This window comes from Arachis ipaensis, chromosome B07 (genome assembly GCF_000816755.2).
Source record: "Arachis ipaensis cultivar K30076 chromosome B07, Araip1.1, whole genome shotgun sequence".
NCBI classification, from domain to species: domain Eukaryota; kingdom Viridiplantae; phylum Streptophyta; class Magnoliopsida; order Fabales; family Fabaceae; genus Arachis; species Arachis ipaensis.
The window spans coordinates 86650899-86658674 of record NC_029791.2 but is presented as its reverse complement, the minus strand read 5'-3'; the positions used below and the strand labels follow the sequence as shown (position 1 = coordinate 86658674).

At 40.4% G+C, this 7776-nt stretch overlaps 1 pseudogene; it reads left to right on the top strand.

Moving 5' to 3' along the window:
* The window catches only part of LOC107607436, a 13826-nt pseudogene continuing 6457 nt past the window's right edge, over positions 408-7776 (top strand).

The following is a 7776-nucleotide window of genomic DNA, read 5'->3' as shown; positions in this document are numbered from 1 at the left end:
TCAGAATGCTTGGAGAGTCTGCATTGATTACAGGCGTCTCAACCAAGCTACCCGTAAGGATCACTACCCACTTCCATTCATTGATCAAATGCTGGATCGCCTGTCAGGTAAATCACATTATTGCTTTTTAGATGGTTATACAGGTTATTTCCATTATTGCTTTTACATGTCCTTTTGGGACTTATGCTTATAAGAGAATGCCCTTTGGCTTGTGCAATGCACCAGCCACCTTCCAAAAGTGCATGATGAGCCTTTTCTCTGATCTTATTGAGGACTGTATGGAAGTTTTTATGGACGATTTTAGCGTTTATGGTGATTCTTTTAACCTTTGCTTAGATGGATTATCTAGAGTATTAGATAGATGTGTTGATACAAACCTTGTATTGAACTTCGAAAAATGCCACTTTATGGTAAAGCAAGGGATTGTATTAGGACATGTGGTATCTAATAATGGCATTTCTGTAGACCCAGCAAAGGTGCATGTTATTTCTAGTTTACCTTCCCCCTCTTCTGTGAGGGAAGTCCGTTCGTTCCTTGGCCATGCAGGTTTCTACAGGAGATTTATTAAAGACTTTAGTAAGGTGGCACTTCCCTTATCCAGATTACTGCAGAAGGACATTGAGTTCGAGTTCAGTGAAGATTACAAACAAGCATTTGATAAGCTGAAGACTGCTCTAACTCAAGCCCCAATTGTGAGAAGACCCGGCTGGAGCCAGCCGTTTGAGATCATGTGCGATGCTTCCAACCATGCAGTAGGAGCAGCGCTGGCTCAGCGTGAAGGTAAGGATCCTTTTGTTATTGCCTATGCGTCTAAGACTTTAGACACTGCCCAGTCCAATTATACTACTACTGAGAAAGAGCTACTTGCTATTGTTTTCGCTCTGGATAAATTTCGAGCTTATTTACTTGGTACTAGAGTAGTAGTGTATTCGGACCATGCAGCTCTAAAGTATTTATTAGCTAAAAAGGAATCCAAACCAAGACTTATACGTTGGATACTGCTGTTACAAGAATTTGATTTAGAAATAAAGGATAGGAGTGGTAATCAAAATTTAGTAGCGGACCACTTGAGTCGCCTTGAACATATTAAGGATGACTCTACTCCTATAGATGATAATTTTCCTTTTGACAACCTGCAAGCAGTATCTGAGGTAGTCCCTTGGTATGCACCTGTTGCTAATTATTTAGTTAGCCGCACATTTCCTCCACATTTTTCTAAACATCAAAAAGACAAGCTGAAAAGCGAGTCTAAATATTATATATGGGATGACCCATATTTATGGAGATATGGCGTTGACCAGATAATTAGACGTTGTGTACCTCAATCAGAATTCCAGTCCATTTTAGAGGCCTGTCACTCATCTGAGAGTAGAGGACACGGCCTGTCACTCATCTGAGAGTGAAGGACATTTTGGCCCTCAATGAACAGCTAGAAAGATCTTAGACTGTGGATTCTGGTGGCCTACTCTTTTTAGAGATGCTGCTGAGTTTTGTAATCTTGTCACCCATGCCAGAAATTTGGTAACATATCCAAGAGGGATGAGATGCCTCAACAATATATGCTTTTCTGTGAAATTTTTTATGTATGGGGCATTGACTTCATGGGTCCATTTCCAAATTCTAGTGGATATTTTTATATATTGTTAGCTGTGGATTATGTTTCCAAATGGGTGGAAGCAATTCCTACCCGCACTGATGATGCTAACACTGTTGTTTCCTTTGTGAGAAACCATATTATATACCGCTTTGGATCACCACGAGCGATCGTGAGCGATCAAGGCACCCATTTTTGTAACAGGAGACTAACAGGATTGATGAAGAAGCATGGGATAATCCATAAAGTTGCAACAGCTTACCATCCCCAAACTAATGGACAAGCCGAGGTGTCGAACAGAGAAATTAAGCGTATCCTGCAGAAGATAGTAAAACCTCATAGAAAAGACTGGAGCACCAGACTACAAGATGCACTGTGGGCATACAGAACAGCATACAAGACACCCATTGGGATGAGTCCCTTTCGCTTAGTTTATGGAAAAGCTTGCCATCTTCCAGTTGAAATCGAACACAAAGCCTTCTGGGCAGTTAAAGAGTGCAACATGGAAATTGAGAAAGCCAGAACTGAAAGAAAGCTACAACTACAGGAACTGGAGAACTTTCGCCTAGAAGCTTATGAGAACTCCAGAATATAGAAGGAAAAGATGAAAGCTGTGCATGATCAAAACATCAAGAAGAGAGAGTTCCAACCTGAAGATTTTGTTCTCCTTTACAAATCTCGACTGAGGCTCATGCCCGGTAAGTTGAGATCAAAATGGGAAGGTCCATACAGAATAGAGAAAACTGAACCGTACGGAGCCTATCACCTAAGCCATCCTTTAAGTTTTGAACTTATTAAGGTTAATGGACACCGCCTAAAGCTGTACCATGGTGAAAAGGTGCAGAAAAATAAGGAGTTTGAGATCTTCCACTTGGAAGATCCCCACATAGCAGCAGATTGAGCTAGTGGAGCGTCCAACTTACGGACGTAAAAGCAAAGTGCTTGGTGGGAGACAACCCACCGCGGTATGATCGTTCCTTTCTTCACTTTTATTTTTTCTTCTTTAATAACCCTTCTCTTTATTAGTGCTTCCGTGCTCTTTCAATTACATGTCTTTATCTTTCCTTAAAAAAAAAAAATTTCGCCGCGCGACGCGATCGCACCAGCGACGCGTCCGCGTGGCAGGAGGAGTAAAGAAAAATAAAAATGAACAGAAAGTTACGCAGGAGGAGCGCTGGAGTCGTGCCAATGGCACAAATTACTCCACGCGACCGCGTCGCATGGAAATCATGGCCTCCCACGCGACCGCGTGCCTCACGCGGCCGCGTGCCCTGCATTTCCGACGTAAAACAGTGCACAATGCTATATTGTGCGAGAGTGGTGCTGGATTGGTGCTGGAAGTACAATCCTTGTCACGCGACCGCGTCGCCGACGCGGCCGCGTCAATTATTTTCTGACGCACACTCACGCGATCGCATGACCCACGCGATCGCGTCACCCAATTTTGGCAATTAAAATGAATCGAACAGAGAGTTGTGCTGGAGCGAGGCTGCACTCGCGCCAGCAGCGCAACATAGGTCACGCGACCACGGGACCGACGCGATCGCGCCCCCCTCCCCTGACGTGCCCCCATGCGAACGCATGCCCCAGGCGGCCGCGTCGCATCCGCTGCACAGCTAACCCTCAATTGCCAAATTATCTTATCTTTCTTTCCTCCAAATCCTAATTTTTCTTTTCCCTCCTTCTTCCTTCTTTCTTCTTTCCCCCCTTCTCCTTTGTATCTCACTCTCTCTCTCTCTCCTCCATTAACAAGGTTTTACCTTCTTCTTCCTTCTTCTCTTTTCTATCATTCTTATTATATTATGTATATATTATTATTTTCTTTTTCTTTTCTTTTTCTTTTCGAACTTTTATTTTCTTTATTCTTCTTTTCCCTTTTTACATGGTGTTAGAAATTTTTTGAGTCATTATCCCTCACTATATGCTTGTGACTTGTTACAATTTATTTGACAATTATTATTATTATTATTATTATTTTTGGGGATTACTTGCATGTTCAATTTCATACTTTTTACATCTTGTTTAACATGCATGCTATATGTTTGTGAAAAAGCCCATGTGGCATTATGCACTTCTCTATGTTCCTATACTATTCAATGCTTGCTTTTCACAACTTTCCCCCTATTATTTTATTAATTAAATTCAATTGTCAATACAAACGTGATGGTTTGTTACAAAGTAATGCTTGGTCTATGCTACTCATGCCCTTTGCCAGCATGCCAATAAACACCTTGCATTCACTTGTCTTTTTATGCACTAGCTATTTCCCATTGATGGCTTTTCATATGTACTCGAGAGCATGTGTTAATGTCATCTACATTTTACTGTGCATCATTCACCCTCTTTTCCGTTTCCTTCCTTGCTATATCTCTCTTTGCATTTAATTTTCTTTCTCTTCCCTTCTTTCAGGATGGCCACCAAGAAAGGAAAGGAGAAAGCAACTTCCAGACCACTAGCAAGAAGAGGAACTAAAAGAGCATTAGTGGCAAAGCCTTCTTCAATCGCAGTCAAGCCCTCAACAAAATGAGTCAAGAGGATAATAAAGGTTGACAAAAAGGAAAAAGCCTTTCCAGCAAAGGACGCTGCGCGATTTTCCAATCGCTACTGTGAGCAGATGTTCCCCATCCTGGCAGAAAGGAACTATAACAATGAATACCTTCTTACCCTTCCGTCCAATATTGCCACCTTTGTTGAGCCGCAAATTGAGCGAAGACAATGGGGTTTCTTACGGAGACAGCCGAGGCAGGTCAATCTCTCTTGGGTAGTTGAGTTCTACTCCAACTTCTACATACTGACCCTGCAGTCTGTTTATGTCCGGCAAAAGCAAGTCCCCATCACAGAAGAGGCCATTCAGCAAGCTCTGAGTCTTCCCCCTATTCCAGCAAGAATGGACGCTTTTCAAGAAGCCACCCTTCAGCGCCAGAGATACCAATTTGACTGGGACTCCGTTCTCGGAGTCATCGCTTTACCTGGCTGCCGTTGGATCTATGGATACCACCGTACCCACCCTAAGGGAATCTTGGCTTCTGCACTTACCTTGGAGGCTCACGTATGGGCACAGATCATGTCCCATTACGTCTTTCCGAGTACTCATGAGTCCTCCTTCACTGCAAACATGGCTGTTCTACTATGGTGCATCCTTACAGACCAACCTCTGAATCTCTCAAGACATATCTGGAATGCTATGGAACACGTACAAATCGCGGGCAACCTACCTTTTTCCACCCTGGTCTCAGATCTTGTCTCAGCAGCCGGAGTCTCCTACAGAGCTGGGGACACCAAAGCCATGGTTCCACGAGATGATCAATATGTCCCTAACGGGAAATACCTCAGACTTTCAGCAGCCACTACAAGCCAGCCTACTGAGCCAGTTGAAGATATTCCTTCTTCAACACCACAAGCATCTACCACTGAGAAATTGCTCCAACAGTTACTTGAAAAGTTGGATCGGCATGAACAGAAAGCTAAGATGAGAGAGCGCCGTAACAAGCACCGATTCACATACCTCAAGGAGCTGATCATGGGCAAATTCAAGGACTCAGACACTCCGGACTCCACTTTTTTTACCAGCACCGGGAGCCATGATGGTCCCGACTGTGGAGATACTGCTACCAGCCCACCCCTGTTTTTGACAGATGGCACCGAGGACGGTGCAAAGCCTTAAGTGTGGGGAGGTCGGTCAGTACCTGACTTCCGGAGGTAAATTCTCTTCTCTGGCACTAATAATTAGGATATTTTAGTTAGACTTTCTTTCTTTTATGAAATAGAATAAATTGCATAGGTTAGAATAGTTGCATACATGTTCTACTTGATTGAAAAGACAATAAGTTTCTTTTAAAAATCTATCTTTGAAACAAAATTTCACTAATTTTTCAAAATTTTTATGATAAATCTGCTTGAGTTGTATTTGGAACATGATGTTTGAGCTAAAGAACACACAACCTGTGAAAGATTTGAGCCTTTATGTATGGTTACACTATTTAACCATAATCATTTTATTCTTGTGTGTTTACTTCTCTATGATTGTAATCTATATTTTGTTTTATCTTATATGTCTAGTATTTATTATATTTACATGCTTGCACATGATTGAGGCCATCATTTGTTTAAACTCACTTTGAGCCTTTAATTCCCATTTGTTCGATATTTTACCACATTACTAACCTTAAGCCGAAAAAAACAATTATATATCCCAAATTGAATCTTTGGTTAGCTTAAGATAGAATTGTGTGTGCTAGTTAAGTATGGGAAATTACGGGAACAAAAGTTGTTCAGGGAATATGTCATGAAAATTTAAAGGGAATTTGGATACCTACTCATGTGAAAATATAAGAATGAAAAATCTATGTGCATTGATAAGCTTTATTTATTCAAAAAAAATTAAATCAATAAATAAGGGGACAAAATTACCCCAATGTTAAATTCAGAATTCAAAGATCAATGCACATATGATAGAATTAAAATACAAAGTTGAAACATGAGTATGGGTTGAAAAAGGGAATTATGGGTAGCTAAGCATGAATTTAAAAGTATATAGAATATATGTATATTAGGTGAGAGCTTGGGTTAATTAAAGATTCAATTTATAAAGCTCACTTAGCCATATGTATATCCTTACCTGCACCTTGGTCCCATTACAACCCTGAAAAGACCTCATGATGTTTGCATTGGTATATTAACTGTTGTTGATTGGTTAAGAGAAAAACAAAAGTTAGAAAATATGACTAGAAAAGAATTGAGTGATTACCCTATACACTAGAGATTAGAGCGTACATACATTATCAGTGAGGGTTCAATGCTTGAATTTTCATGTTTCTTGCTTTCATAAGCTATCTTCTTGCACTTTTATCGGTTTTATTGTATAATGATAAAATTAGTGGAATTTGATTTGTAACTATTTTGAAGAGCTTATTTACTTTTGATCAAGTGGACAATAATCATATAGTTGCATTTATTTATATACGTAGGATTGCATTGCATTTCATGAGTTTCTTCATGTTCATACTTATTTCCTTGTCTCCTTCAATTTAGCATGAGGACATGCTAATGTTTAAGTGTGGAGAGGTTGATAAACCACTATTTTATAGTTTATATTGTGTTTAATTGTGTGGTTTTGTCATGATCCTTACCCACTTATTCATCAATTTAGCATGCATTTAGATTTCCTTCCTAAATTCAGTACATGTTTGAAAATTGCTTCCTATAGACTTTAATTATTTACTTTTAATTCTCCTTTATTCCATTCGATGCCGTGATCTGTGTGTCAAGTGTTTTAGGCCTTATAGGGCATGAACGAGATGGAGATTGGAGAGGAAGCTAGGAAAAATGGAAGGAACACAAGAATTTGAGGAGATAACCAGCGAGAAGTGACGCGGTCGCGCGACCGCGCGAAGGAGCACAAATCGCAGTGGCGCGGCTGCATGGCTTGCGCGGCCGCGCGGATTGGAAAGCGCAAGTGACGCGGTAGCGTGGATGACGCGAACGCGTGGAGAGGAAAAAGCGCAAGCGACGCGTCCGCATGGACGACGCGATCGCGTGACATGTGCGATCTGCATAATCTGTAGAATTCGATGGGGGTGATTTTGGACCTTATTTCGGCCCAGTTTTCGGCCCGGAACAGCAGACTAAAGTAAGAGAATATGCAGAAACAACACAGAGATAGTCATGCAGTAGTTTTAGATCTAGTTTTTCTCTCTCTTAGGTTTTTTTTCTCTCTAGTTTAGGATTTTAATTTTCAATTGGTCTTAGCATTGGAACAGTGAGAAGAGTTATTTCCTCATCAAGACTTCATCATTCTAGTTTGTTCTCTTAACTTGGTTTTATTCTTCCATGTTCTTTGTTATGTTCAATTTTGTCATTCAGATACTTTTATGATTAATTAATGCAAGGATTATTTCTCTTTAATTCAATTTTAATTCCAATAATTATGTCTTCTTTTAATTCCCTTTTATGTGCCATGGATTCTTTATTTACAATGCGTGAGTAGTTTCATTACTTGATAGGGAGTTGATTAAAAGGAATTCTTGAGTTGGAAGGATTGAAGGAGAATTTTATAGTTGGGTTAAATGTTGGATTGCTATCCTGTCACCAACGCCAATCCCTTTGAACTAAGTAGGTTGTAACTCATGATTAGATCTGGCAGTACAACTTGTTTAACTTTCCCTTACCTAGTAAAGGATAAC